The sequence below is a fragment of the Schistocerca cancellata genome, unplaced genomic scaffold (genome assembly GCF_023864275.1).
Source record: "Schistocerca cancellata isolate TAMUIC-IGC-003103 unplaced genomic scaffold, iqSchCanc2.1 HiC_scaffold_514, whole genome shotgun sequence".
NCBI classification, from domain to species: domain Eukaryota; kingdom Metazoa; phylum Arthropoda; class Insecta; order Orthoptera; family Acrididae; genus Schistocerca; species Schistocerca cancellata.
In genome coordinates this window covers 35,113-60,086 of record NW_026046528.1, presented here as the reverse complement: position 1 = coordinate 60,086, position 24,974 = coordinate 35,113, and the positions used below count along the sequence as shown (strand labels likewise).

At 54.0% G+C, this 24,974-nt stretch overlaps 54 non-coding genes across 54 annotated transcripts; all 54 read right to left on the bottom strand.

The window, feature by feature from the left end:
• Positions 1-642: 642 nt before the first annotated feature.
• On the bottom strand, positions 643-724 carry Trnal-cag (transfer RNA leucine (anticodon CAG)). The gene has a single exon. It is a non-coding gene; the product is annotated as a tRNA-Leu (tRNA).
• An 80-nt stretch (positions 725-804) lies between these two features.
• On the bottom strand, positions 805-886 carry Trnal-aag (transfer RNA leucine (anticodon AAG)). Its single transcript has one exon. It is a non-coding gene; the product is annotated as a tRNA-Leu (tRNA).
• A 289-nt stretch (positions 887-1,175) lies between these two features.
• Trnah-gug (transfer RNA histidin (anticodon GUG)) lies at positions 1,176-1,247 on the bottom strand. Its single transcript has one exon. It is a non-coding gene; the product is annotated as a tRNA-His (tRNA).
• Positions 1,248-1,932: 685 nt separating this feature from the next.
• On the bottom strand, positions 1,933-2,014 carry Trnal-cag (transfer RNA leucine (anticodon CAG)). The gene has a single exon. It is a non-coding gene; the product is annotated as a tRNA-Leu (tRNA).
• Positions 2,015-2,094: 80 nt separating this feature from the next.
• Trnal-aag (transfer RNA leucine (anticodon AAG)) lies at positions 2,095-2,176 on the bottom strand. Its single transcript has one exon. It is a non-coding gene; the product is annotated as a tRNA-Leu (tRNA).
• A 289-nt stretch (positions 2,177-2,465) lies between these two features.
• Trnah-gug (transfer RNA histidin (anticodon GUG)) lies at positions 2,466-2,537 on the bottom strand. The gene has a single exon. It is a non-coding gene; the product is annotated as a tRNA-His (tRNA).
• Positions 2,538-3,221: 684 nt separating this feature from the next.
• Positions 3,222-3,303, bottom strand: Trnal-cag (transfer RNA leucine (anticodon CAG)). Its single transcript has one exon. It is a non-coding gene; the product is annotated as a tRNA-Leu (tRNA).
• An 80-nt stretch (positions 3,304-3,383) lies between these two features.
• Trnal-aag (transfer RNA leucine (anticodon AAG)) lies at positions 3,384-3,465 on the bottom strand. The gene has a single exon. It is a non-coding gene; the product is annotated as a tRNA-Leu (tRNA).
• A 289-nt stretch (positions 3,466-3,754) lies between these two features.
• Positions 3,755-3,826, bottom strand: Trnah-gug (transfer RNA histidin (anticodon GUG)). Its single transcript has one exon. It is a non-coding gene; the product is annotated as a tRNA-His (tRNA).
• A 685-nt stretch (positions 3,827-4,511) lies between these two features.
• Trnal-cag (transfer RNA leucine (anticodon CAG)) lies at positions 4,512-4,593 on the bottom strand. Its single transcript has one exon. It is a non-coding gene; the product is annotated as a tRNA-Leu (tRNA).
• Positions 4,594-4,673: 80 nt separating this feature from the next.
• Positions 4,674-4,755, bottom strand: Trnal-aag (transfer RNA leucine (anticodon AAG)). Its single transcript has one exon. It is a non-coding gene; the product is annotated as a tRNA-Leu (tRNA).
• Positions 4,756-5,044: 289 nt separating this feature from the next.
• Trnah-gug (transfer RNA histidin (anticodon GUG)) lies at positions 5,045-5,116 on the bottom strand. Its single transcript has one exon. It is a non-coding gene; the product is annotated as a tRNA-His (tRNA).
• A 695-nt stretch (positions 5,117-5,811) lies between these two features.
• Positions 5,812-5,893, bottom strand: Trnal-cag (transfer RNA leucine (anticodon CAG)). Its single transcript has one exon. It is a non-coding gene; the product is annotated as a tRNA-Leu (tRNA).
• Positions 5,894-5,973: 80 nt separating this feature from the next.
• Positions 5,974-6,055, bottom strand: Trnal-aag (transfer RNA leucine (anticodon AAG)). Its single transcript has one exon. It is a non-coding gene; the product is annotated as a tRNA-Leu (tRNA).
• Positions 6,056-6,344: 289 nt separating this feature from the next.
• On the bottom strand, positions 6,345-6,416 carry Trnah-gug (transfer RNA histidin (anticodon GUG)). The gene has a single exon. It is a non-coding gene; the product is annotated as a tRNA-His (tRNA).
• A 685-nt stretch (positions 6,417-7,101) lies between these two features.
• Trnal-cag (transfer RNA leucine (anticodon CAG)) lies at positions 7,102-7,183 on the bottom strand. Its single transcript has one exon. It is a non-coding gene; the product is annotated as a tRNA-Leu (tRNA).
• Positions 7,184-7,264: 81 nt separating this feature from the next.
• On the bottom strand, positions 7,265-7,346 carry Trnal-aag (transfer RNA leucine (anticodon AAG)). The gene has a single exon. It is a non-coding gene; the product is annotated as a tRNA-Leu (tRNA).
• A 1,045-nt stretch (positions 7,347-8,391) lies between these two features.
• On the bottom strand, positions 8,392-8,473 carry Trnal-cag (transfer RNA leucine (anticodon CAG)). The gene has a single exon. It is a non-coding gene; the product is annotated as a tRNA-Leu (tRNA).
• An 80-nt stretch (positions 8,474-8,553) lies between these two features.
• Positions 8,554-8,635, bottom strand: Trnal-aag (transfer RNA leucine (anticodon AAG)). Its single transcript has one exon. It is a non-coding gene; the product is annotated as a tRNA-Leu (tRNA).
• A 289-nt stretch (positions 8,636-8,924) lies between these two features.
• Trnah-gug (transfer RNA histidin (anticodon GUG)) lies at positions 8,925-8,996 on the bottom strand. Its single transcript has one exon. It is a non-coding gene; the product is annotated as a tRNA-His (tRNA).
• Positions 8,997-9,682: 686 nt separating this feature from the next.
• Positions 9,683-9,764, bottom strand: Trnal-cag (transfer RNA leucine (anticodon CAG)). The gene has a single exon. It is a non-coding gene; the product is annotated as a tRNA-Leu (tRNA).
• An 80-nt stretch (positions 9,765-9,844) lies between these two features.
• On the bottom strand, positions 9,845-9,926 carry Trnal-aag (transfer RNA leucine (anticodon AAG)). The gene has a single exon. It is a non-coding gene; the product is annotated as a tRNA-Leu (tRNA).
• Positions 9,927-10,214: 288 nt separating this feature from the next.
• Trnah-gug (transfer RNA histidin (anticodon GUG)) lies at positions 10,215-10,287 on the bottom strand. Its single transcript has one exon. It is a non-coding gene; the product is annotated as a tRNA-His (tRNA).
• A 685-nt stretch (positions 10,288-10,972) lies between these two features.
• Trnal-cag (transfer RNA leucine (anticodon CAG)) lies at positions 10,973-11,054 on the bottom strand. Its single transcript has one exon. It is a non-coding gene; the product is annotated as a tRNA-Leu (tRNA).
• Positions 11,055-11,133: 79 nt separating this feature from the next.
• Trnal-aag (transfer RNA leucine (anticodon AAG)) lies at positions 11,134-11,215 on the bottom strand. Its single transcript has one exon. It is a non-coding gene; the product is annotated as a tRNA-Leu (tRNA).
• Positions 11,216-11,504: 289 nt separating this feature from the next.
• Trnah-gug (transfer RNA histidin (anticodon GUG)) lies at positions 11,505-11,576 on the bottom strand. Its single transcript has one exon. It is a non-coding gene; the product is annotated as a tRNA-His (tRNA).
• An 845-nt stretch (positions 11,577-12,421) lies between these two features.
• Trnal-aag (transfer RNA leucine (anticodon AAG)) lies at positions 12,422-12,503 on the bottom strand. Its single transcript has one exon. It is a non-coding gene; the product is annotated as a tRNA-Leu (tRNA).
• Positions 12,504-12,792: 289 nt separating this feature from the next.
• Positions 12,793-12,864, bottom strand: Trnah-gug (transfer RNA histidin (anticodon GUG)). Its single transcript has one exon. It is a non-coding gene; the product is annotated as a tRNA-His (tRNA).
• Positions 12,865-13,548: 684 nt separating this feature from the next.
• On the bottom strand, positions 13,549-13,630 carry Trnal-cag (transfer RNA leucine (anticodon CAG)). Its single transcript has one exon. It is a non-coding gene; the product is annotated as a tRNA-Leu (tRNA).
• Positions 13,631-13,710: 80 nt separating this feature from the next.
• On the bottom strand, positions 13,711-13,793 carry Trnal-aag (transfer RNA leucine (anticodon AAG)). Its single transcript has one exon. It is a non-coding gene; the product is annotated as a tRNA-Leu (tRNA).
• A 289-nt stretch (positions 13,794-14,082) lies between these two features.
• Trnah-gug (transfer RNA histidin (anticodon GUG)) lies at positions 14,083-14,155 on the bottom strand. The gene has a single exon. It is a non-coding gene; the product is annotated as a tRNA-His (tRNA).
• A 683-nt stretch (positions 14,156-14,838) lies between these two features.
• Trnal-cag (transfer RNA leucine (anticodon CAG)) lies at positions 14,839-14,920 on the bottom strand. Its single transcript has one exon. It is a non-coding gene; the product is annotated as a tRNA-Leu (tRNA).
• An 81-nt stretch (positions 14,921-15,001) lies between these two features.
• On the bottom strand, positions 15,002-15,082 carry Trnal-aag (transfer RNA leucine (anticodon AAG)). The gene has a single exon. It is a non-coding gene; the product is annotated as a tRNA-Leu (tRNA).
• A 290-nt stretch (positions 15,083-15,372) lies between these two features.
• Trnah-gug (transfer RNA histidin (anticodon GUG)) lies at positions 15,373-15,445 on the bottom strand. The gene has a single exon. It is a non-coding gene; the product is annotated as a tRNA-His (tRNA).
• Positions 15,446-16,130: 685 nt separating this feature from the next.
• On the bottom strand, positions 16,131-16,212 carry Trnal-cag (transfer RNA leucine (anticodon CAG)). Its single transcript has one exon. It is a non-coding gene; the product is annotated as a tRNA-Leu (tRNA).
• Positions 16,213-16,292: 80 nt separating this feature from the next.
• Positions 16,293-16,375, bottom strand: Trnal-aag (transfer RNA leucine (anticodon AAG)). The gene has a single exon. It is a non-coding gene; the product is annotated as a tRNA-Leu (tRNA).
• Positions 16,376-17,410: 1,035 nt separating this feature from the next.
• Positions 17,411-17,492, bottom strand: Trnal-cag (transfer RNA leucine (anticodon CAG)). Its single transcript has one exon. It is a non-coding gene; the product is annotated as a tRNA-Leu (tRNA).
• An 80-nt stretch (positions 17,493-17,572) lies between these two features.
• Trnal-aag (transfer RNA leucine (anticodon AAG)) lies at positions 17,573-17,654 on the bottom strand. The gene has a single exon. It is a non-coding gene; the product is annotated as a tRNA-Leu (tRNA).
• A 289-nt stretch (positions 17,655-17,943) lies between these two features.
• Positions 17,944-18,015, bottom strand: Trnah-gug (transfer RNA histidin (anticodon GUG)). Its single transcript has one exon. It is a non-coding gene; the product is annotated as a tRNA-His (tRNA).
• Positions 18,016-18,711: 696 nt separating this feature from the next.
• On the bottom strand, positions 18,712-18,793 carry Trnal-cag (transfer RNA leucine (anticodon CAG)). Its single transcript has one exon. It is a non-coding gene; the product is annotated as a tRNA-Leu (tRNA).
• An 80-nt stretch (positions 18,794-18,873) lies between these two features.
• On the bottom strand, positions 18,874-18,955 carry Trnal-aag (transfer RNA leucine (anticodon AAG)). Its single transcript has one exon. It is a non-coding gene; the product is annotated as a tRNA-Leu (tRNA).
• Positions 18,956-19,244: 289 nt separating this feature from the next.
• Positions 19,245-19,316, bottom strand: Trnah-gug (transfer RNA histidin (anticodon GUG)). Its single transcript has one exon. It is a non-coding gene; the product is annotated as a tRNA-His (tRNA).
• A 695-nt stretch (positions 19,317-20,011) lies between these two features.
• Trnal-cag (transfer RNA leucine (anticodon CAG)) lies at positions 20,012-20,093 on the bottom strand. The gene has a single exon. It is a non-coding gene; the product is annotated as a tRNA-Leu (tRNA).
• Positions 20,094-20,173: 80 nt separating this feature from the next.
• On the bottom strand, positions 20,174-20,255 carry Trnal-aag (transfer RNA leucine (anticodon AAG)). Its single transcript has one exon. It is a non-coding gene; the product is annotated as a tRNA-Leu (tRNA).
• Positions 20,256-20,544: 289 nt separating this feature from the next.
• Trnah-gug (transfer RNA histidin (anticodon GUG)) lies at positions 20,545-20,616 on the bottom strand. The gene has a single exon. It is a non-coding gene; the product is annotated as a tRNA-His (tRNA).
• A 695-nt stretch (positions 20,617-21,311) lies between these two features.
• Positions 21,312-21,394, bottom strand: Trnal-cag (transfer RNA leucine (anticodon CAG)). Its single transcript has one exon. It is a non-coding gene; the product is annotated as a tRNA-Leu (tRNA).
• Positions 21,395-21,474: 80 nt separating this feature from the next.
• On the bottom strand, positions 21,475-21,556 carry Trnal-aag (transfer RNA leucine (anticodon AAG)). Its single transcript has one exon. It is a non-coding gene; the product is annotated as a tRNA-Leu (tRNA).
• A 289-nt stretch (positions 21,557-21,845) lies between these two features.
• On the bottom strand, positions 21,846-21,917 carry Trnah-gug (transfer RNA histidin (anticodon GUG)). The gene has a single exon. It is a non-coding gene; the product is annotated as a tRNA-His (tRNA).
• Positions 21,918-22,612: 695 nt separating this feature from the next.
• Positions 22,613-22,694, bottom strand: Trnal-cag (transfer RNA leucine (anticodon CAG)). The gene has a single exon. It is a non-coding gene; the product is annotated as a tRNA-Leu (tRNA).
• An 80-nt stretch (positions 22,695-22,774) lies between these two features.
• Trnal-aag (transfer RNA leucine (anticodon AAG)) lies at positions 22,775-22,856 on the bottom strand. Its single transcript has one exon. It is a non-coding gene; the product is annotated as a tRNA-Leu (tRNA).
• A 289-nt stretch (positions 22,857-23,145) lies between these two features.
• Positions 23,146-23,217, bottom strand: Trnah-gug (transfer RNA histidin (anticodon GUG)). The gene has a single exon. It is a non-coding gene; the product is annotated as a tRNA-His (tRNA).
• A 695-nt stretch (positions 23,218-23,912) lies between these two features.
• Positions 23,913-23,994, bottom strand: Trnal-cag (transfer RNA leucine (anticodon CAG)). Its single transcript has one exon. It is a non-coding gene; the product is annotated as a tRNA-Leu (tRNA).
• An 80-nt stretch (positions 23,995-24,074) lies between these two features.
• Positions 24,075-24,156, bottom strand: Trnal-aag (transfer RNA leucine (anticodon AAG)). The gene has a single exon. It is a non-coding gene; the product is annotated as a tRNA-Leu (tRNA).
• A 289-nt stretch (positions 24,157-24,445) lies between these two features.
• Positions 24,446-24,517, bottom strand: Trnah-gug (transfer RNA histidin (anticodon GUG)). Its single transcript has one exon. It is a non-coding gene; the product is annotated as a tRNA-His (tRNA).
• Positions 24,518-24,974: the final 457 nt, after the last annotated feature.

Here is a 24,974-nt window from a genome sequence, read left to right as displayed (position 1 = left end):
CAAAGCTCAGCCCACTGTGTCAGACGCGATCTTCGTTATATGTATATGAGCAAATGAACGTGCCTGCGCTGTTAGGACACTTACGAGAGTGGTTAGCTGCCTGGCAATGTCTTGCAGTCCTCCAAGTCAGTTGACCACAGGTACGTGCCCCGATAAGAGGTGGACAGGTGTCGCATCTCTCTCGCCGTCACTTGTGGCCGTGATTCATACTTAACGTACATTTCTGCAAGCGTCAGCGAAGCGTCAGTCGAGCAAAGTCGGGACAAGTCGCATAAGAGGAGCAACAAAATGTGCACTTCCGGTACCGGGAATCGAACCCGGGCCTCGTGGGAGAGAGCCAGGTATCCCAGCCACTAGACGACACCGGATAACGACACAAGCGCTCCTCCAACAAACACGGCAAGCGTCCACCAGCTACTTGACGACAACTGCAAAAATTAACGTTTCCACTTTGTAGAGCGGCATGCTCGGGACGTATCTCGTGGAGACGAACGCCAGCAATCATGCGACCAAACTGCGCCGGTGAATGCTGTTGTTACACCACGCACTGTGCTACGACAATTTAAGAAAGCGACGCTCACGCTTTGCTGCGCTATTTCCTTGGCGGGCAATCAGTGCTCCTGTTTTCGAGACAGAAAACGTTGGCAGCGATGGGATTCGAACCCACGCCTCCGAAGAGACTGGTGCCTGAAACCAGCGCCTTAGACCGCTCGGCCACGCTACCTCCGCGACGCGGCGGTCACAGGAGCTGCGTTCTACCGCACGAGAACACACCGCAAATGCACAAAAACGAGAAGTAAAAATTGGCAGCGGTGGGATTCGAACCCACGCCTCCGAAGAGACTGGTGCCTTAAACCAGCGCCTTAGACCGCTCGGCCACGCTACCTGCGCCATCGTTCTTCGCGTCTCCAGAAACCACTGCACGACACAGTTTCCTGTTCTGCTGCGACTGGCTGCTCATTCATCGTACCTCAAACAACTGCCCCTTTCGACTATAGATTTAACCTCTCAGGCAGCTACCCACGCTCTGGGGCGGCCGAATTTCTTGTTGATAATGAAATGGTAGTGCAACCTGCGGCCTGCGGAACATGAGTGAAAAATGATGGGAGCATTGTGATTTCAAACACTGGGTGACTATCACGATTGCAGCAACTGCCAGGCAAAACCTTCAAAATTGCCGTGACCAGGATTCGAACCTGGGTTATTGCGGCCACAACGCAATGTCCTAACCACTAGACGATCACGGCCACGGAGGCACCCTCGGAAGCAGGTGTCGCGACTGCACCTGCAAGATACACAGCAAAGCTCAGCCCACTGTGTCAGACGCGATCTTCGTTATATGTATATGAGCAAATGAACGTGCCTGCGCTGTTAGGACACTTACGAGAGTGGTTAGCTGCCTGGCAATGTCTTGCAGTCCTCCAAGTCAGTTGACCACAGGTACGTGCCCCGATAAGAGGTGGACAGGTGTCGCATCTCTCTCGCCGTCACTTGTGGCCGTGATTCATACTTAACGTACATTTCTGCAAGCGTCAGCGAAGCGTCAGTCGGGACAAGTCGCATAAGAGGAGCAACAAAATGTGCACTTCCGGTACCGGGAATCGAACCCGGGCCTCGTGGGAGAGAGCCAGGTATCCCAGCCACTAGACGACACCGGATAACGACACAAGCGCTCCTCCAACAAACACGGCAAGCGTCCACCAGCTACTTGACGACAACTGCAAAAATTAACGTTTCCACTTTGTAGAGCGGCATGCTCGGGACGTATCTCGTGGAGACGAACGCCAGCAATCATGCGACCAAACTGCGCCGGTGAATGCTGTTGTTACACCACGCACTGTGCTACGACAATTTAAGAAAGCGACGCTCACGCTTTGCTGCGCTATTTCCTTGGCGGGCAATCAGTGCTCCTGTTTTCGAGACAGAAAACGTTGGCAGCGATGGGATTCGAACCCACGCCTCCGAAGAGACTGGTGCCTGAAACCAGCGCCTTAGACCGCTCGGCCACGCTACCTCCGCGACGCGGCGGTCACAGGAGCTGCGTTCTACCGCACGAGAACACACCGCAAATGCACAAAAACGAGAAGTAAAAATTGGCAGCGGTGGGATTCGAACCCACGCCTCCGAAGAGACTGGTGCCTTAAACCAGCGCCTTAGACCGCTCGGCCACGCTACCTGCGCCATCGTTCTTCGCGTCTCCAGAAACCACTGCACGACACAGTTTCCTGTTCTGCTGCGACTGGCTGCTCATTCATCGTACCTCAAACAACTGCCCCTTTCGACTATAGATTTAACCTCTCAGGCAGCTACCCACGCTCTGGGGCGGCCGAATTTCTTGTTGATAATGAAATGGTAGTGCAACCTGCGGCCTGCGGAACATGAGTGAAAAATGATGGGAGCATTGTGATTTCAAACACTGGGTGACTATCACGATTGCAGCAACTGCCAGGCAAAACCTTCAAAATTGCCGTGACCAGGATTCGAACCTGGGTTATTGCGGCCACAACGCAATGTCCTAACCACTAGACGATCACGGCCACGGAGGCACCCTCGGAAGCAGGTGTCGCGACTGCACCTGCAAGATACACAGCAAAGCTCAGCCCACTGTGTCAGACGCGATCTTCGTTATATGTATATGAGCAAATGAACGTGCCTGCGCTGTTAGGACACTTACGAGAGTGGTTAGCTGCCTGGCAATGTCTTGCAGTCCTCCAAGTCAGTTGACCACAGGTACGTGCCCCGATAAGAGGTGGACAGGTGTCGCATCTCTCTCGCCGTCACTTGTGGCCGTGATTCATACTTAACGTACATTTCTGCAAGCGTCAGCGAAGCGTCAGTCGGGACAAGTCGCATAAGAGGAGCAACAAAATGTGCACTTCCGGTACCGGGAATCGAACCCGGCCTCGTGGGAGAGAGCCAGGTATCCCAGCCACTAGACGACACCGGATAACGACACAAGCGCTCCTCCAACAAACACGGCAAGCGTCCACCAGCTACTTGACGACAACTGCAAAAATTAACGTTTCCACTTTGTAGAGCGGCATGCTCGGGACGTATCTCGTGGAGACGAACGCCAGCAATCATGCGACCAAACTGCGCCGGTGAATGCTGTTGTTACACCACGCACTGTGCTACGACAATTTAAGAAAGCGACGCTCACGCTTTGCTGCGCTATTTCCTTGGCGGGCAATCAGTGCTCCTGTTTTCGAGACAGAAAACGTTGGCAGCGATGGGATTCGAACCCACGCCTCCGAAGAGACTGGTGCCTGAAACCAGCGCCTTAGACCGCTCGGCCACGCTACCTCCGCGACGCGGCGGTCACAGGAGCTGCGTTCTACCGCACGAGAACACACCGCAAATGCACAAAAACGAGAAGTAAAAATTGGCAGCGGTGGGATTCGAACCCACGCCTCCGAAGAGACTGGTGCCTTAAACCAGCGCCTTAGACCGCTCGGCCACGCTACCTGCGCCATCGTTCTTCGCGTCTCCAGAAACCACTGCACGACACAGTTTCCTGTTCTGCTGCGACTGGCTGCTCATTCATCGTACCTCAAACAACTGCCCCTTTCGACTATAGATTTAACCTCTCAGGCAGCTACCCACGCTCTGGGGCGGCCGAATTTCTTGTTGATAATGAAATGGTAGTGCAACCTGCGGCCTGCGGAACATGAGTGAAAAATGATGGGAGCATTGTGATTTCAAACACTGGGTGACTATCACGATTGCAGCAACTGCCAGGCAAAACCTTCAAAATTGCCGTGACCAGGATTCGAACCTGGGTTATTGCGGCCACAACGCAATGTCCTAACCACTAGACGATCACGGCCACGGAGGCACCCTCGGAAGCAGGTGTCGCGACTGCACCTGCAAGATACACAGCAAAGCTCAGCCCACTGTGTCAGACGCGATCTTCGTTATATGTATATGAGCAAATGAACGTGCCTGCGCTGTTAGGACACTTACGAGAGTGGTTAGCTGCCTGGCAATGTCTTGCAGTCCTCCAAGTCAGTTGACCACAGGTACGTGCCCCGATAAGAGGTGGACAGGTGTCGCATCTCTCTCGCCGTCACTTGTGGCCGTGATTCATACTTAACGTACATTTCTGCAAGCGTCAGCGAAGCGTCAGTCGGGACAAGTCGCATAAGAGGAGCAACAAAATGTGCACTTCCGGTACCGGGAATCGAACCCGGGCCTCGTGGGAGAGAGCCAGGTATCCCAGCCACTAGACGACACCGGATAACGACACAAGCGCTCCTCCAACAAACACGGCAAGCGTCCACCAGCTACTTGACGACAACTGCAAAAATTAACGTTTCCACTTTGTAGAGCGGCATGCTCGGGACGTATCTCGTGGAGACGAACGCCAGCAATCATGCGACCAAACTGCGCCGGTGAATGCTGTTGTTACACCACGCACTGTGCTACGACAATTTAAGAAAGCGACGCTCACGCTTTGCTGCGCTATTTCCTTGGCGGGCAATCAGTGCTCCTGTTTTCGAGACAGAAAACGTTGGCAGCGATGGGATTCGAACCCACGCCTCCGAAGAGACTGGTGCCTGAAACCAGCGCCTTAGACCGCTCGGCCACGCTACCTCCGCGACGCGGCGGTCACAGGAGCTGCGTTCTACCGCACGAGAACACACCGCAAATGCACAAAAACGAGAAGTAAAAATTGGCAGCGGTGGGATTCGAACCCACGCCTCCGAAGAGACTGGTGCCTTAAACCAGCGCCTTAGACCGCTCGGCCACGCTACCTGCGCCATCGTTCTTCGCGTCTCCAGAAACCACTGCACGACACAGTTTCCTGTTCTGCTGCGACTGGCTGCTCATTCATCGTACCTCAAACAACTGCCCCTTTCGACTATAGATTTAACCTCTCAGGCAGCTACCCACGCTCTGGGGCGGCCGAATTTCTTGTTGATAATGAAATGGTAGTGCAACCTGCGGCCTGCGGAACATGAGTGAAAAATGATGGGAGCATTGTGATTTCAAACACTGGGTGACTATCACGATTGCAGCAACTGCCAGGCAAAACCTTCAAAATTGCCGTGACCAGGATTCGAACCTGGGTTATTGCGGCCACAACGCAATGTCCTAACCACTAGACGATCACGGCCACGGAGGCACCCTCGGAAGCAGGTGTCGCGACTGCACCTGCAAGATACACAGCAAAGCTCAGCCCACTGTGTCAGACGCGATCTTCGTTATATGTATATGAGCAAATGAACGTGCCTGCGCTGTTAGGACACTTACGAGAGTGGTTAGCTGCCTGGCAATGTCTTGCAGTCCTCCAAGTCAGTTGACCACAGGTACGTGCCCCGATAAGAGGTGGACAGGTGTCGCATCTCTCTCGCCGTCACTTGTGGCCGTGATTCATACTTAACGTACATTTCTGCAAGCGTCAGCGAAGCGTCAGTCGAGCAAAGTCGGGACAAGTCGCATAAGAGGAGCAACAAAATGTGCACTTCCGGTACCGGGAATCGAACCCGGGCCTCGTGGGAGAGAGCCAGGTATCCCAGCCACTAGACGACACCGGATAACGACACAAGCGCTCCTCCAACAAACACGGCAAGCGTCCACCAGCTACTTGACGACAACTGCAAAAATTAACGTTTCCACTTTGTAGAGCGGCATGCTCGGGACGTATCTCGTGGAGACGAACGCCAGCAATCATGCGACCAAACTGCGCCGGTGAATGCTGTTGTTACACCACGCACTGTGCTACGACAATTTAAGAAAGCGACGCTCACGCTTTGCTGCGCTATTTCCTTGGCGGGCAATCAGTGCTCCTGTTTTCGAGACAGAAAACGTTGGCAGCGATGGGATTCGAACCCACGCCTCCGAAGAGACTGGTGCCTGAAACCAGCGCCTTAGACCGCTCGGCCACGCTACCTCCGCGACGCGGCGGTCACAGGAGCTGCGTTCTACCGCACGAGAACACACCGCAAATGCACAAAAACGAGAAGTAAAAATTGGCAGCGGTGGGATTCGAACCCACGCCTCCGAAGAGACTGGTGCCTTAAACCAGCGCCTTAGACCGCTCGGCCACGCTACCTGCGCCATCGTTCTTCGCGTCTCCAGAAACCACTGCACGACACAGTTTCCTGTTCTGCTGCGACTGGCTGCTCATTCATCGTACCTCAAACAACTGCCCCTTTCGACTATAGATTTAACCTCTCAGGCAGCTACCCACGCTCTGGGGCGGCCGAATTTCTTGTTGATAATGAAATGGTAGTGCAACCTGCGGCCTGCGGAACATGAGTGAAAAATGATGGGAGCATTGTGATTTCAAACACTGGGTGACTATCACGATTGCAGCAACTGCCAGGCAAAACCTTCAAAATTGCCGTGACCAGGATTCGAACCTGGGTTATTGCGGCCACAACGCAATGTCCTAACCACTAGACGATCACGGCCACGGAGGCACCCTCGGAAGCAGGTGTCGCGACTGCACCTGCAAGATACACAGCAAAGCTCAGCCCACTGTGTCAGACGCGATCTTCGTTATATGTATATGAGCAAATGAACGTGCCTGCGCTGTTAGGACACTTACGAGAGTGGTTAGCTGCCTGGCAATGTCTTGCAGTCCTCCAAGTCAGTTGACCACAGGTACGTGCCCCGATAAGAGGTGGACAGGTGTCGCATCTCTCTCGCCGTCACTTGTGGCCGTGATTCATACTTAACGTACATTTCTGCAAGCGTCAGCGAAGCGTCAGTCGGGACAAGTCGCATAAGAGGAGCAACAAAATGTGCACTTCCGGTACGGGAAATCGAACCCGGGCCTCGTGGGAGAGAGCCAGGTATCCCAGCCACTAGACGACACCGGATAACGACACAAGCGCTCCTCCAACAAACACGGCAAGCGTCCACCAGCTACTTGACGACAACTGCAAAAATTAACGTTTCCACTTTGTAGAGCGGCATGCTCGGGACGTATCTCGTGGAGACGAACGCCAGCAATCATGCGACCAAACTGCGCCGGTGAATGCTGTTGTTACACCACGCACTGTGCTACGACAATTTAAGAAAGCGACGCTCACGCTTTGCTGCGCTATTTCCTTGGCGGGCAATCAGTGCTCCTGTTTTCGAGACAGAAAACGTTGGCAGCGATGGGATTCGAACCCACGCCTCCGAAGAGACTGGTGCCTGAAACCAGCGCCTTAGACCGCTCGGCCACGCTACCTCCGCGACGCGGCGGTCACAGGAGCTGCGTTCTACCGCACGAGAACACACCGCAAATGCACAAAAACGAGAAGTAAAAATTGGGCAGCGGTGGGATTCGAACCCACGCCTCCGAAGAGACTGGTGCCTTAAACCAGCGCCTTAGACCGCTCGGCCACGCTACCTGCGCCATCGTTCTTCGCGTCTCCAGAAACCACTGCACGACACAGTTTCCTGTTCTGCTGCGACTGGCTGCTCATTCATCGTACCTCAAACAACTGCCCCTTTCGACTATAGATTTAACCTCTCAGGCAGCTACCCACGCTCTGGGGCGGCCGAATTTCTTGTTGATAATGAAATGGTAGTGCAACCTGCGGCCTGCGGAACATGAGTGAAAAATGATGGGAGCATTGTGATTTCAAACACTGGGTGACTATCACGATTGCAGCAACTGCCAGGCAAAACCTTCAAAATTGCCGTGACAGGATTCGAACCTGGGTTATTGCGGCCACAACGCAATGTCCTAACCACTAGACGATCACGGCCACGGAGGCACCCTCGGAAGCAGGTGTCGCGACTGCACCTGCAAGATACACAGCAAAGCTCAGCCCACTGTGTCAGACGCGATCTTCGTTATATGTATATGAGCAAATGAACGTGCCTGCGCTGTTAGGACACTTACGAGAGTGGTTAGCTGCCTGGCAATGTCTTGCAGTCCTCCAAGTCAGTTGACCACAGGTACGTGCCCCGATAAGAGGTGGACAGGTGTCGCATCTCTCTCGCCGTCACTTGTGGCCGTGATTCATACTTAACGTACATTTCTGCAAGCGTCAGCGAAGCGTCAGTCGGACAAGTCGCATAAGAGGAGCAAACAAAATGTGCACTTCCGGTACCGGGAATCGAACCCGGGCCTCGTGGGAGAGAGCCAGGTATCCCAGCCACTAGACGACACCGGATAACGACACAAGCGCTCCTCCAACAAACACGGCAAGCGTCCACCAGCTACTTGACGACAACTGCAAAAATTAACGTTTCCACTTTGTAGAGCGGCATGCTCGGGACGTATCTCGTGGAGACGAACGCCAGCAATCATGCGACCAAACTGCGCCGGTGAATGCTGTTGTTACACCACGCACTGTGCTACGACAATTTAAGAAAGCGACGCTCACGCTTTGCTGCGCTATTTCCTTGGCGGGCAATCAGTGCTCCTGTTTTCGAGACAGAAAACGTTGGCAGCGATGGGATTCGAACCCACGCCTCCGAAGAGACTGGTGCCTGAAACCAGCGCCTTAGACCGCTCGGCCACGCTACCTCCGCGACGCGGCGGTCACAGGAGCTGCGTTCTACCGCACGAGAACACACCGCAAATGCACAAAAACGAGAAGTAAAAATTGGCAGCGGTGGGATTCGAACCCACGCCTCCGAAGAGACTGGTGCCTTAAACCAGCGCCTTAGACCGCTCGGCCACGCTACCTGCGCCATCGTTCTTCGCGTCTCCAGAAACCACTGCACGACACAGTTTCCTGTTCTGCTGCGACTGGCTGCTCATTCATCGTACCTCAAACAACTGCCCCTTTCGACTATAGATTTAACCTCTCAGGCAGCTACCCACGCTCTGGGGCGGCCGAATTTCTTGTTGATAATGAAATGGTAGTGCAACCTGCGGCCTGCGGAACATGAGTGAAAAATGATGGGAGCATTGTGATTTCAAACACTGGGTGACTATCACGATTGCAGCAACTGCCAGGCAAAACCTTCAAAATTGCCGTGACCAGGATTCGAACCTGGGTTATTGCGGCCACAACGCAATGTCCTAACCACTAGACGATCACGGCCACGGAGGCACCCTCGGAAGCAGGTGTCGCGACTGCACCTGCAAGATACACAGCAAAGCTCAGCCCACTGTGTCAGACGCGATCTTCGTTATATGTATATGAGCAAATGAACGTGCCTGCGCTGTTAGGACACTTACGAGAGTGGTTAGCTGCCTGGCAATGTCTTGCAGTCCTCCAAGTCAGTTGACCACAGGTACGTGCCCCGATAAGAGGTGGACAGGTGTCGCATCTCTCTCGCCGTCACTTGTGGCCGTGATTCATACTTAACGTACATTTCTGCAAGCGTCAGCGAAGCGTCAGTCGGGACAAGTCGCATAAGAGGAGCAACAAAATGTGCACTTCCGGTACCGGGAATCGAACCCGGGCCTCGTGGGAGAGAGCCAGGTATCCCAGCCACTAGACGACACCGGATAACGACACAAGCGCTCCTCCAACAAACACGGCAAGCGTCCACCAGCTACTTGACGACAACTGCAAAAATTAACGTTTCCACTTTGTAGAGCGGCATGCTCGGGACGTATCTCGTGGAGACGAACGCCAGCAATCATGCGACCAAACTGCGCCGGTGAATGCTGTTGTTACACCACGCACTGTGCTACGACAATTTAAGAAAGCGACGCTCACGCTTTGCTGCGCTATTTCCTTGGCGGGCAATCAGTGCTCCTGTTTTCGAGACAGAAAACGTTGGGCAGCGATGGGATTCGAACCCACGCCTCCGAAGAGACTGGTGCCTGAAACCAGCGCCTTAGACCGCTCGGCCACGCTACCTCCGCGACGCGGCGGTCACAGGAGCTGCGTTCTACCGCACGAGAACACACCGCAAATGCACAAAAACGAGAAGTAAAAATTGGCAGCGGTGGGATTCGAACCCACGCCTCCGAAGAGACTGGTGCCTTAAACCAGCGCCTTAGACCGCTCGGCCACGCTACCTGCGCCATCGTTCTTCGCGTCTCCAGAAACCACTGCACGACACAGTTTCCTGTTCTGCTGCGACTGGCTGCTCATTCATCGTACCTCAAACACTGCCCCTTTCGACTATAGATTTAACCTCTCAGGCAGCTACCCACGCTCTGGGGCGGCCGAATTTCTTGTTGATAATGAAATGGTAGTGCAACCTGCGGCCTGCGGAACATGAGTGAAAAATGATGGGAGCATTGTGATTTCAAACACTGGGTGACTATCACGATTGCAGCAACTGCCAGGCAAAACCTTCAAAATTGCCCGTGACCAGGATTCGAACCTGGGTTATTGCGGCCACAACGCAATGTCCTAACCACTAGACGATCACGGCCACGGAGGCACCCTCGGAAGCAGGTGTCGCGACTGCACCTGCAAGATACACAGCAAAGCTCAGCCCACTGTGTCAGACGCGATCTTCGTTATATGTATATGAGCAAATGAACGTGCCTGCGCTGTTAGGACACTTACGAGAGTGGTTAGCTGCCTGGCAATGTCTTGCAGTCCTCCAAGTCAGTTGACCACAGGTACGTGCCCCGATAAGAGGTGGACAGGTGTCGCATCTCTCTCGCCGTCACTTGTGGCCGTGATTCATACTTAACGTACATTTCTGCAAGCGTCAGCGAAGCGTCAGTCGGGACAAGTCGCATAAGAGGAGCAACAAAATGTGCACTTCCGGTACCGGGAATCGAACCCGGGCCTCGTGGGAGAGAGCCAGGTATCCCAGCCACTAGACGACACCGGATAACGACACAAGCGCTCCTCCAACAAACACGGCAAGCGTCCACCAGCTACTTGACGACAACTGCAAAAATTAACGTTTCCACTTTGTAGAGCGGCATGCTCGGGACGTATCTCGTGGAGACGAACGCCAGCAATCATGCGACCAAACTGCGCCGGTGAATGCTGTTGTTACACCACGCACTGTGCTACGACAATTTAAGAAAGCGACGCTCACGCTTTGCTGCGCTATTTCCTTGGCGGGCAATCAGTGCTCCTGTTTTCGAGACAGAAAACGTTGGCAGCGATGGGATTCGAACCCACGCCTCCGAAGAGACTGGTACCTGAAACCAGCGCCTTAGACCGCTCGGCCACGCTACCTGCGCGACGCGGCGGTCACAGAGCTGCGTTCTACCACACGAGAACACACCGCAAATGCACAAAAACGAGAAGTAAAAATTGGCAGCGGTGGGATTCGAACCCACGCCTCCGAAGAGACTGGTGCCTTAAACCAGCGCCTTAGACCGCTCGGCCACGCTACCTGCGCCATCGTTCTTCGCGTCTCCAGAAACCACTGCACGACACAGTTTCCTGTTCTGCTGCGACTGGCTGCTCATTCATCGTACCTCAAACAACTGCCCCTTTCGACTATAGATTTAACCTCTCAGGCAGCTACCCACGCTCTGGGGCGGCCGAATTTCTTGTTGATAATGAAATGGTAGTGCAACCTGCGGCCTGCGGAACATGAGTGAAAAATGATGGGAGCATTGTGATTTCAAACACTGGGTGACTATCACGATTGCAGCAACTGCCAGGCAAAACCTTCAAAATTGCCGTGACCAGGATTCGAACCTGGGTTATTGCGGCCACAACGCAATGTCCTAACCACTAGACGATCACGGCCACGGAGGCACCCTCGGAAGCAGGTGTCGCGACTGCACCTGCAAGATACACAGCAAAGCTCAGCCCACTGTGTCAGACGCGATCTTCGTTATATGTATATGAGCAAATGAACGTGCCTGCGCTGTTAGGACACTTACGAGAGTGGTTAGCTGCCTGGCAATGTCTTGCAGTCCTCCAAGTCAGTTGACCACAGGTACGTGCCCCGATAAGAGGTGGACAGGTGTCGCATCTCTCTCGCCGTCACTTGTGGCCGTGATTCATACTTAACGTACATTTCTGCAAGCGTCAGCGAAGCGTCAGTCGGGACAAGTCGCATAAGAGGAGCAACAAAATGTGCACTTCCGGTACCGGGAATCGAACCCGGGCCTCGTGGGAGAGAGCCAGGTATCCCAGCCACTAGACGACACCGGATAACGACACAAGCGCTCCTCCAACAAACACGGCAAGCGTCCACCAGCTACTTGACGACAACTGCAAAAATTAACGTTTCCACTTTGTAGAGCGGCATGCTCGGACGTATCTCGTGGAGACGAACGCCAGCAATCATGCGACCAAACTGCGCCGGTGAATGCTGTTGTTACACCACGCACTGTGCTACGACAATTTAAGAAAGCGACGCTCACGCTTTGCTGCGCTATTTCCTTGGCGGGCAATCAGTGCTCCTGTTTTCGAGACAGAAAACGTTGGCAGCGATGGATTCGAACCCACGCCTCCGAAGAGACTGGTGCCTGAAACCAGCGCCTTAGACCGCTCGGCCACGCTACCTCCGCGACGCGGCGGTCACAGGAGCTGCGTTTCTACCGCACGAGACACACCGCAAATGCACAAAAACGAGAAGTAAAAATTGGCAGCGGTGGGATTCGAACCCACGCCTCCGAAGAGACTGGTGCCTTAAACCAGCGCCTTAGACCGCTCGGCCACGCTACCTGCGCCATCGTTCTTCGCGTCTCCAGAAACCACTGCACGACACAGTTTCCTGTTCTGCTGCGACTGGCTGCTCATTCATCGTACCTCAAACAACTGCCCCTTTCGACTATAGATTTAACCTCTCAGGCAGCTACCCACGCTCTGGGGCGGCCGAATTTCTTGTTGATAATGAAATGGTAGTGCAACCTGCGGCCTGCGGAACATGAGTGAAAAATGATGGGAGCATTGTGATTTCAAACACTGGGTGACTATCACGATTGCAGCAACTGCCAGGCAAAACCTTCAAAATTGCCGTGACCAGGATTCGAACCTGGGTTATTGCGGCCACAACGCAATGTCCTAACCACTAGACGATCACGGCCACGGAGGCACCCTCGGAAGCAGGTGTCGCGACTGCACCTGCAAGATACACAGCAAAGCTCAGCCCACTGTGTCAGACGCGATCTTCGTTATATGTATATGAGCAAATGAACGTGCCTGCGCTGTTAGGACACTTACGAGAGTGGTTAGCTGCCTGGCAATGTCTTGCAGTCCTCCAAGTCAGTTGACCACAGGTACGTGCCCCGATAAGAGGTGGACAGGTGTCGCATCTCTCTCGCCGTCACTTGTGGCCGTGATTCATACTTAACGTACATTTCTGCAAGCGTCAGCGAAGCGTCAGTCGGGACAAGTCGCATAAGAGGAGCAACAAAATGTGCACTTCCGGTACCGGGAATCGAACCCGGGCCTCGTGGGAGAGAGCCAGGTATCCCAGCCACTAGACGACACCGGATAACGACACAAGCGCTCCTCCAACAAACACGGCAAGCGTCCACCAGCTACTTGACGACAACTGCAAAAATTAACGTTTCCACTTTGTAGAGCGGCATGCTCGGGACGTATCTCGTGGAGACGAACGCCAGCAATCATGCGACAAACTGCGCCGGTGAATGCTGTTGTTACACCACGCACTGTGCTACGACAATTTAAGAAAGCGACGCTCACGCTTTGCTGCGCTATTTCCTTGGCGGGCAATCAGTGCTCCTGTTTTCGAGACAGAAAACGTTGGCAGCGATGGGATTCGAACCCACGCCTCCGAAGAGACTGGTGCCTGAAACCAGCGCCTTAGACCGCTCGGCCACGCTACCTCCGCGACGCGGCGGTCACAGGAGCTGCGTTCTACCGCACGAGAACACACCGCAAATGCACAAAAACGAGAAGTAAAAATTGGCAGCGGTGGGATTCGAACCCACGCCTCCGAAGAGGACTGGTGCCTTAAACCAGCGCCTTAGACCGCTCGGCCACGCTACCTGCGCCATCGTTCTTCGCGTCTCCAGAAACCACTGCAACGACACAGTTTCCTGTTCTGCTGCGACTGGCTGCTCATTCATCGTACCTCAAACAACTGCCCCTTTCGACTATAGATTTAACCTCTCAGGCAGCTACCCACGCTCTGGGCGGCCGAATTTCTTGTTGATAATGAAATGGTAGTGCAACCTGCGGCCTGCGGAACATGAGTGAAAAATGATGGGAGCATTGTGATTTCAAACACTGGGTGACTATCACGATTGCAGCAACTGCCAGGCAAAACCTTCAAAATTGCCGTGACCAGGATTCGAACCTGGGGTTATTGCGGCCACAACGCAATGTCCTAACCACTAGACGATCACGGCCACGGAGGCACCCTCGGAAGCAGGTGTCGCGACTGCACCTGCCAAGATACACAGCAAAGCTCAGCCCACTGTGTCAGACGCGATCTTCGTTATATGTATATGAGCAAATGAACGTGCCTGCGCTGTTAGGACACTTACGAGAGTGGTTAGCTGCCTGGCAATGTCTTGCAGTCCTCCAAGTCAGTGACCACAGGTACGTGCCCCGATAAGAGGTGGACAGGTGTCGCATCTCTCTCGCCGTCACTTGTGGCCGTGATTCATACTTAACGTACATTTCTGCAAGCGTCAGCGAAGCGTCAGTCGGGACAAGTCGCATAAGAGGAGCAACAAATGTGCACTTCCGGTACCGGGAATCGAACCCGGGCCTCGTGGGAGAGAGCCAGGTATCCCAGCCACTAGACGACACCGGATAACGACACAAGCGCTCCTCCAACAAACACGGCAAGCGTCCACCAGCTACTTGACGACAACTGCAAAAATTAACGTTTCCACTTTGTAGAGCGGCATGCTCGGGACGTATCTCGTGGAGACGAACGCCAGCAATCATGCGACCAACTGCGCCGGTGAATGCTGTTGTTACACCACGCACTGTGCTACGACAATTTAAGAAAGCGACGCTCACGCTTTGCTGCGCTATTTCCTTGGCGGCAATCAGTGCTCCTGTTTTCGAGGACAGAAAACGTTGGCAGCGATGGGATTCGAACCCACGCCTCCGAAGAGACTGGTGCCTGAAACCAGCGCCTTAGACCGCTCGGCCACGCTACCTCCGCGACGCGGCGGTCACAGGAGCTGCGTTCTAACCGCACGAGAACACACCGCAAATGCACAAAAACGAGAAGTAAAAATTGGCAGCGGTGGGATTCGAACCCACGCCTCCGAAGAGACTGGTGCCTTAAACCAGCGCCTTAGACGCTCGGCCACGCTACCTGCGCCATCGTTCTTCGCGTCTCCAGAAACCACTGCACGACACAGTTTCCTGTTCTGCTGCGACTGGCTGCTCATTCATCGTACCTCAAACAACTGCCCCTTTCGACTATAGATTTAACCTCTCAGGCAGCTACCCACGCTCTGGGGCGGCCGAATTTCTTGTTGATAATGAAATGGTAGTGCAACCTGCGGCCTGCGGAACATGAGTGAAAAATGATGGGAGCATTGTGATTTCAAACACTGGGTGACTATCACGATTGCAGCAACTGCCAGGCAAAAACCTTCAAAATTGCCGTGACCAGGATTCGAACCTGGGTTATTGCGGCCACAACGCAATGTCCTAACCACTAGGACGATCACGGCCACGGAGGCACCCTCGGAAGCAGGTGTCGCGACTGCACCTGCAAGATACACAGCAAAGCTCAGCCCACTGTGTCAGACGCGATCTTCGTTATATGTATATGAGCAAATGAACGTGCCCTGCGCTGTTAGGACACTTACGAGAGTGGTTAGCTGCCTGGCAATGTCTTGCAGTCCTCCAAGTCAGTTGACCACAGGTACGTGCCCCGATAAGAGGTGGACAGGTGTCGCATCTCTCTCGCCGTCACTTGTGGCCGTGATTCATACTTAACGTACATTTCTGCAAGCGTCAGCGAAGCGTCAGTCGGGACAAGTCGCATAAGAGGAGCAACAAAATGTGCACTTCCGGTACCGGAATCGAACCCGGGCCTCGTGGGAGAGAGCCAGGTATCCCAGCCACTAGACGACACCGGATAACGACACAAGCGCTCCTCCAACAAACACGGCAAGCGTCCACCAGCTACTTGACGACAACTGCAAAAATTAACGTTTCCACTTTGTAGAGCGGCATGCTCGGGACGTATCTCGTGGAGACGAACGCCAGCAATCATGCGACCAAACTGCGCCGGTGAATGCTGTTGTTACACCACGCACTGTGCTACGACAATTTAAGAAAGCGACGCTCACGCTTTGCTGCGCTATTTCCTTGGCGGGCAATCAGTGCTCCTGTTTTCGAGACAGAAAACGTTGGCAGCGATGGGATTCGAACCCACGCCTCCGAAGAGACTGGTGCCTGAAACCAGCGCCTTAGACCGCTCGGCCACGCTACCTCCGCGACGCGGCGGTCACAGGAGCTGCGTTCTACCGCACGAGAACACACCGCAAATGCACAAAAACGAGAAGTAAAAATTGGCAGCGGTGGGATTCGAACCCACGCCTCCGAAGAGGACTGGTGCCTTAAACCAGCGCCTTAGACCGCTCGGCCACGCTACCTGCGCCATCGTTCTTCGCGTCTCCAGAAACCACTGCACGACACAGTTTCCTGTTCTGCTGCGGACTGGCTGCTCATTCATCGTACCTCAAACAACTGCCCCTTTCGACTATAGATTTAACCTCTCAGGCAGCTACCCACGCTCTGGGGCGGCCGAATTTCTTGTTGATAATGAAATGGTAGTGCAACCTGCGGCCTGCGGAACATGAGTGAAAAATGATGGGAGCATTGTGATTTCAAACACTGGGTGACTATCACGATTGCAGCAACTGCCAGGCAAAACCTTCAAAATTGCCGTGACCAGGATTCGAACCTGGGTTCTAACCACTAGACGATCACGGCCACGGAGGCACCCTCGGAAGCAGGTGTCGCGACTGCACCTGCAAGATACACAGCAAAGCTCAGCCCACTGTGTCAGACGCGATCTTCGTTATATGTATATGAGCAAATGAACGTGCCTGCGCTGTTAGGACACTTACGAGAGTGGTTAGCTGCCTGGCAATGTCTTGCAGTCCTCCAAGTCAGTTGACCACAGGTACGTGCCCCGATAAGAGGTGGACAGGTGTCGCATCTCTCTCGCCGTCACTTGTGGCCGTGATTCATACTTAACGTACATTTCTGCAAGCGTCAGCGAAGCGTCAGTCGAGCAAAGTCGGGACAAGTCGCATAAGAGGAGCAACAAAATGTGCACTTCCGGTACCGGGAATCGAACCCGGGCCTCGTGGGAGAGAGCCAGGTATCCCAGCCACTAGACGACACCGGATAACGACACAAGCGCTCCTCCAACAAACACGGCAAGCGTCCACCAGCTACTTGACGACAACTGCAAAAATTAACGTTTCCACTTTGTAGAGCGGCATGCTCGGGACGTATCTCGTGGAGACGAACGCCAGCAATCATGCGACCAAACTGCGCCGGTGAATGCTGTTGTTACACCACGCACTGTGCTACGACAATTTAAGAAAGCGACGCTCACGCTTTGCTGCGCTATTTCCTTGGCGGGCAATCAGTGCTCCTGTTTTCGAGACAGAAAACGTTGGCAGCGATGGGATTCGAACCCACGCCTCCGAAGAGACTGGTGCCTGAAACCAGCGCCTTAGACCGCTCGGCCACGCTACCTCCGCGACGCGGCGGTCACAGGAGCTGCGTTCTACCGCACGAGAACACACCGCAAATGCACAAAAACGAGAAGTAAAAATTGGCAGCGGTGGGATTCGAACCCACGCCTCCGAAGAGACTGGTGCCTTAAACCAGCGCCTTAGACCGCTCGGCCACGCTACCTGCGCCATCGTTCTTCGCGTCTCCAGAAACCACTGCACGACACAGTTTCCTGTTCTGCTGCGACTGGCTGCTCATTCATCGTACCTCAAACAACTGCCCCTTTCGACTATAGATTTAACCTCTCAGGCAGCTACCCACGCTCTGGGGCGGCCGAATTTCTTGTTGATAATGAAATGGTAGTGCAACCTGCGGCCTGCGGAACATGAGTGAAAAATGATGGGAGCATTGTGATTTCAAACACTGGGTGACTATCACGATTGCAGCAACTGCCAGGCAAAACCTTCAAAATTGCCGTGACCAGGATTCGAACCTGGGTTATTGCGGCCACAACGCAATGTCCTAACCACTAGACGATCACGGCCACGGAGGCACCCTCGGAAGCAGGTGTCGCGACTGCACCTGCAAGATACACAGCAAAGCTCAGCCCACTGTGTCAGACGCGATCTTCGTTATATGTATATGAGCAAATGAACGTGCCTGCGCTGTTAGGACACTTACGAGAGTGGTTAGCTGCCTGGCAATGTCTTGCAGTCCTCCAAGTCAGTTGACCACAGGTACGTGCCCCGATAAGAGTGTGGACAGGTGTCGCATCTCTCTCGCCGTCACTTGTGGCCGTGATTCATACTTAACGTACATTTCTGCAAGCGTCAGCGAAGCGTCAGTCGAGCAAAGTCGGGACAAGTCGCATAAGAGGAGCAACAAAATGTGCACTTCCGGTACCGGGAATCGAACCCGGGCCTCGTGGGAGAGAGCCAGGTATCCCAGCCACTAGACGACACCGGATAACGACACAAGCGCTCCTCCAACAAACACGGCAAGCGTCCACCAGCTACTTGACGACAACTGCAAAAATTAACGTTTCCACTTTGTAGAGCGGCATGCTCGGGACGTATCTCGTGGAGACGAACGCCAGCAATCATGCGACCAAACTGCGCCGGTGAATGCTGTTGTTACACCACGCACTGTGCTACGACAATTTAAGAAAGCGACGCTCACGCTTTGCTGCGCTATTTCCTTGGCGGGCAATCAGTGCTCCTGTTTTCGAGACAGAAAACGTTGGCAGCGATGGGATTCGAACCCACGCCTCCGAAGAGACTGGTGCCTGAAACCAGCGCCTTAGACCGCTCGGCCACGCTACCTCCGCGACGCGGCGGTCACAGGAGCTGCGTTCTACCGCACGAGAACACACCGCAAATGCACAAAAACGAGAAGTAAAAATTGGCAGCGGTGGGATTCGAACCCACGCCTCCGAAGAGACTGGTGCCTTAAACCAGCGCCTTAGACCGCTCGGCCACGCTACCTGCGCCATCGTTCTTCGCGTCTCCAGAAACCACTGCACGACACAGTTTCCTGTTCTGCTGCGACTGGCTGCTCATTCATCGTACCTCAAACAACTGCCCCTTTCGACTATAGATTTAACCTCTCAGGCAGCTACCCACGCTCTGGGGCGGCCGAATTTCTTGTTGATAATGAAATGGTAGTGCAACCTGCGGCCTGCGGAACATGAGTGAAAAATGATGGGAGCATTGTGATTTCAAACACTGGGTGACTATCACGATTGCAGCAACTGCCAGGCAAAACCTTCAAAATTGCCGTGACCAGGATTCGAACCTGGGTTATTGCGGCCACAACGCAATGTCCTAACCACTAGACGATCACGGCCACGGAGGCACCCTCGGAAGCAGGTGTCGCGACTGCACCTGCAAGATACACAGCAAAGCTCAGCCCACTGTGTCAGACGCGATCTTCGTTATATGTATATGAGCAAATGAACGTGCCTGCGCTGTTAGGACACTTACGAGAGTGGTTAGCTGCCTGGCAATGTCTTGCAGTCCTCCAAGTCAGTTGACCACAGGTACGTGCCCCGATAAGAGGTGGACAGGTGTCGCATCTCTCTCGCCGTCACTTGTGGCCGTGATTCATACTTAACGTACATTTCTGCAAGCGTCAGCGAAGCGTCAGTCGAGCAAAGTCGGGACAAGTCGCATAAGAGGAGCAACAAAATGTGCACTTCCGGTACCGGGAATCGAACCCGGGCCTCGTGGGAGAGAGCCAGGTATCCCAGCCACTAGACGACACCGGATAACGACACAAGCGCTCCTCCAACAAACACGGCAAGCGTCCACCAGCTACTTGACGACAACTGCAAAAATTAACGTTTCCACTTTGTAGAGCGGCATGCTCGGGACGTATCTCGTGGAGACGAACGCCAGCAATCATGCGACCAAACTGCGCCGGTGAATGCTGTTGTTACACCACGCACTGTGCTACGACAATTTAAGAAAGCGACGCTCACGCTTTGCTGCGCTATTTCCTTGGCGGGCAATCAGTGCTCCTGTTTTCGAGACAGAAAACGTTGGCAGCGATGGGATTCGAACCCACGCCTCCGAAGAGACTGGTGCCTGAAACCAGCGCCTTAGACCGCTCGGCCACGCTACCTCCGCGACGCGGCGGTCACAGGAGCTGCGTTCTACCGCACGAGAACACACCGCAAATGCACAAAAACGAGAAGTAAAAATTGGCAGCGGTGGGATTCGAACCCACGCCTCCGAAGAGACTGGTGCCTTAAACCAGCGCCTTAGACCGCTCGGCCACGCTACCTGCGCCATCGTTCTTCGCGTCTCCAGAAACCACTGCACGACACAGTTTCCTGTTCTGCTGCGACTGGCTGCTCATTCATCGTACCTCAAACAACTGCCCCTTTCGACTATAGATTTAACCTCTCAGGCAGCTACCCACGCTCTGGGGCGGCCGAATTTCTTGTTGATAATGAAATGGTAGTGCAACCTGCGGCCTGCGGAACATGAGTGAAAAATGATGGGAGCATTGTGATTTCAAACACTGGGTGACTATCACGATTGCAGCAACTGCCAGGCAAAACCTTCAAAATTGCCGTGACCAGGATTCGAACCTGGGTTATTGCGGCCACAACGCAATGTCCTAACCACTAGACGATCACGGCCACGGAGGCACCCTCGGAAGCAGGTGTCGCGACTGCACCTGCAAGATACACAGCAAAGCTCAGCCCACTGTGTCAGACGCGATCTTCGTTATATGTATATGAGCAAATGAACGTGCCTGCGCTGTTAGGACACTTACGAGAGTGGTTAGCTGCCTGGCAATGTCTTGCAGTCCTCCAAGTCAGTTGACCACAGGTACGTGCCCCGATAAGAGGTGGACAGGTGTCGCATCTCTCTCGCCGTCACTTGTGGCCGTGATTCATACTTAACGTACATTTCTGCAAGCGTCAGCGAAGCGTCAGTCGAGCAAAGTCGGGACAAGTCGCATAAGAGGAGCAACAAAATGTGCACTTCCGGTACCGGGAATCGAACCCGGGCCTCGTGGGAGAGAGCCAGGTATCCCAGCCACTAGACGACACCGGATAACGACACAAGCGCTCCTCCAACAAACACGGCAAGCGTCCACCAGCTACTTGACGACAACTGCAAAAATTAACGTTTCCACTTTGTAGAGCGGCATGCTCGGGACGTATCTCGTGGAGACGAACGCCAGCAATCATGCGACCAAACTGCGCCGGTGAATGCTGTTGTTACACCACGCACTGTGCTACGACAATTTAAGAAAGCGACGCTCACGCTTTGCTGCGCTATTTCCTTGGCGGGCAATCAGTGCTCCTGTTTTCGAGACAGAAAACGTTGGCAGCGATGGGATTCGAACCCACGCCTCCGAAGAGAGCTGGTGCCTGAAACCAGCGCCTTAGACCGCTCGGCCACGCTACCTCCGCGACGCGGCGGTCACAGGAGCTGCGTTCTACCGCACGAGAACACACCGCAAATGCACAAAAACGAGAAGTAAAAATTGGCAGCGGTGGGATTCGAACCCACGCCTCCGAAGAGACTGGTGCCTTAAACCAGCGCCTTAGACCGCTCGGCCACGCTACCTGCGCCATCGTTCTTCGCGTCTCCAGAAACCACTGCACGACACAGTTTCCTGTTCTGCTGCGACTGGCTGCTCATTCATCGTACCTCAAACAACTGCCCCTTTCGACTATAGATTTAACCTCTCAGGCAGCTACCCACGCTCTGGGGCGGCCGAATTTCTTGTTGATAATGAAATGGTAGTGCAACCTGCGGCCTGCGGAACATGAGTGAAAAATGATGGGAGCATTGTGATTTCAAACACTGGGTGACTATCACGATTGCAGCAACTGCCAGGCAAAACCTTCAAAATTGCCGTGACCAGGATTCGAACCTGGGTTATTGCGGCCACAACGCAATGTCCTAACCACTAGACGATCACGGCCACGGAGGCACCCTCGGAAGCAGGTGTCGCGACTGCACCTGCAAGATACACAGCAAAGCTCAGCCCACTGTGTCAGACGCGATCTTCGTTATATGTATATGAGCAAATGAACGTGCCTGCGCTGTTAGGACACTTACGAGAGTGGTTAGCTGCCTGGCAATGTCTTGCAGTCCTCCAAGTCAGTTGACCACAGGTACGTGCCCCGATAAGAGGTGGACAGGTGTCGCATCTCTCTCGCCGTCACTTGTGGCCGTGATTCATACTTAACGTACATTTCTGCAAGCGTCAGCGAAGCGTCAGTCGAGCAAAGTCGGGACAAGTCGCATAAGAGGAGCAACAAAATGTGCACTTCCGGTACCGGGAATCGAACCCGGGCCTCGTGGGAGAGAGCCAGGTATCCCAGCCACTAGACGACACCGGATAACGACACAAGCGCTCCTCCAACAAACACGGCAAGCGTCCACCAGCTACTTGACGACAACTGCAAAAATTAACGTTTCCACTTTGTAGAGCGGCATGCTCGGGACGTATCTCGTGGAGACGAACGCCAGCAATCATGCGACCAAACTGCGCCGGTGAATGCTGTTGTTACACCACGCACTGTGCTACGACAATTTAAGAAAGCGACGCTCACGCTTTGCTGCGCTATTTCCTTGGCGGGCAATCAGTGCTCCTGTTTTCGAGACAGAAAACGTTGGCAGCGATGGGATTCGAACCCACGCCTCCGAAGAGACTGGTGCCTGAAACCAGCGCCTTAGACCGCTCGGCCACGCTACCTCCGCGACGCGGCGGTCACAGGAGCTGCGTTCTACCGCACGAGAACACACCGCAAATGCACAAAAACGAGAAGTAAAAATTGGCAGCGGTGGGATTCGAACCCACGCCTCCGAAGAGACTGGTGCCTTAAACCAGCGCCTTAGACCGCTCGGCCACGCTACCTGCGCCATCGTTCTTCGCGTCTCCAGAAACCACTGCACGACACAGTTTCCTGTTCTGCTGCGACTGGCTGCTCATTCATCGTACCTCAAACAACTGCCCCTTTCGACTATAGATTTAACCTCTCAGGCAGCTACCCACGCTCTGGGGCGGCCGAATTTCTTGTTGATAATGAAATGGTAGTGCAACCTGCGGCCTGCGGAACATGAGTGAAAAATGATGGGAGCATTGTGATTTCAAACACTGGGTGACTATCACGATTGCAGCAACTGCCAGGCAAAACCTTCAAAATTGCCGTGACCAGGATTCGAACCTGGGTTATTGCGGCCACAACGCAATGTCCTAACCACTAGACGATCACGGCCACGGAGGCACCCTCGGAAGCAGGTGTCGCGACTGCACCTGCAAGATACACAGCAAAGCTCAGCCCACTGTGTCAGACGCGATCTTCGTTATATGTATATGAGCAAATGAACGTGCCTGCGCTGTTAGGACACTTACGAGAGTGGTTAGCTGCCTGGCAATGTCTTGCAGTCCTCCAAGTCAGTTGACCACAGGTACGTGCCCCGATAAGAGGTGGACAGGTGTCGCATCTCTCTCGCCGTCACTTGTGGCCGTGATTCATACTTAACGTACATTTCTGCAAGCGTCAGCGAAGCGTCAGTCGAGCAAAGTCGGGACAAGTCGCATAAGAGGAGCAACAAAATGTGCACTTCCGGTACCGGGAATCGAACCCGGGCCTCGTGGGAGAGAGCCAGGTATCCCAGCCACTAGACGACACCGGATAACGACACAAGCGCTCCTCCAACAAACACGGCAAGCGTCCACCAGCTACTTGACGACAACTGCAAAAATTAACGTTTCCACTTTGTAGAGCGGCATGCTCGGGACGTATCTCGTGGAGACGAACGCCAGCAATCATGCGACCAAACTGCGCCGGTGAATGCTGTTGTTACACCACGCACTGTGCTACGACAATTTAAGAAAGCGACGCTCACGCTTTGCTGCGCTATTTCCTTGGCGGGCAATCAGTGCTCCTGTTTTCGAGACAGAAAACGTTGGCAGCGATGGGATTCGAACCCACGCCTCCGAAGAGACTGGTGCCTGAAACCAGCGCCTTAGACCGCTCGGCCACGCTACCTCCGCGACGCGGCGGTCACAGGAGCTGCGTTCTACCGCACGAGAACACACCGCAAATGCACAAAAACGAGAAGTAAAAATTGGCAGCGGTGGGATTCGAACCCACGCCTCCGAAGAGACTGGTGCCTTAAACCAGCGCCTTAGACCGCTCGGCCACGCTACCTGCGCCATCGTTCTTCGCGTCTCCAGAAACCACTGCACGACACAGTTTCCTGTTCTGCTGCGACTGGCTGCTCATTCATCGTACCTCAAACAACTGCCCCTTTCGACTATAGATTTAACCTCTCAGGCAGCTACCCACGCTCTGGGGCGGCCGAATTTCTTGTTGATAATGAAATGGTAGTGCAACCTGCGGCCTGCGGAACATGAGTGAAAAATGATGGGAGCATTGTGATTTCAAACACTGGGTGACTATCACGATTGCAGCAACTGCCAGGCAAAACCTTCAAAATTGCCGTGACCAGGATTCGAACCTGGGTTATTGCGGCCACAACGCAATGTCCTAACCACTAGACGATCACGGCCACGGAGGCACCCTCGGAAGCAGGTGTCGCGACTGCACCTGCAAGATACACAGCAAAGCTCAGCCCACTGTGTCAGACGCGATCTTCGTTATATGTATATGAGCAAATGAACGTGCCTGCGCTGTTAGGACACTTACGAGAGTGGTTAGCTGCCTGGCAATGTCTTGCAGTCCTCCAAGTCAGTTGACCACAGGTACGTGCCCCGATAAGAGGTGGACAGGTGTCGCATCTCTCTCGCCGTCACTTGTGGCCGTGATTCATACTTAACGTACATTTCTGCAAGCGTCAGCGAAGCGTCAGTCGAGCAAAGTCGGGACAAGTCGCATAAGAGGAGCAACAAAATGTGCACTTCCGGTACCGGGAATCGAACCCGGGCCTCGTGGGAGAGAGCCAGGTATCCCAGCCACTAGACGACACCGGATAACGACACAAGCGCTCCTCCAACAAACACGGCAAG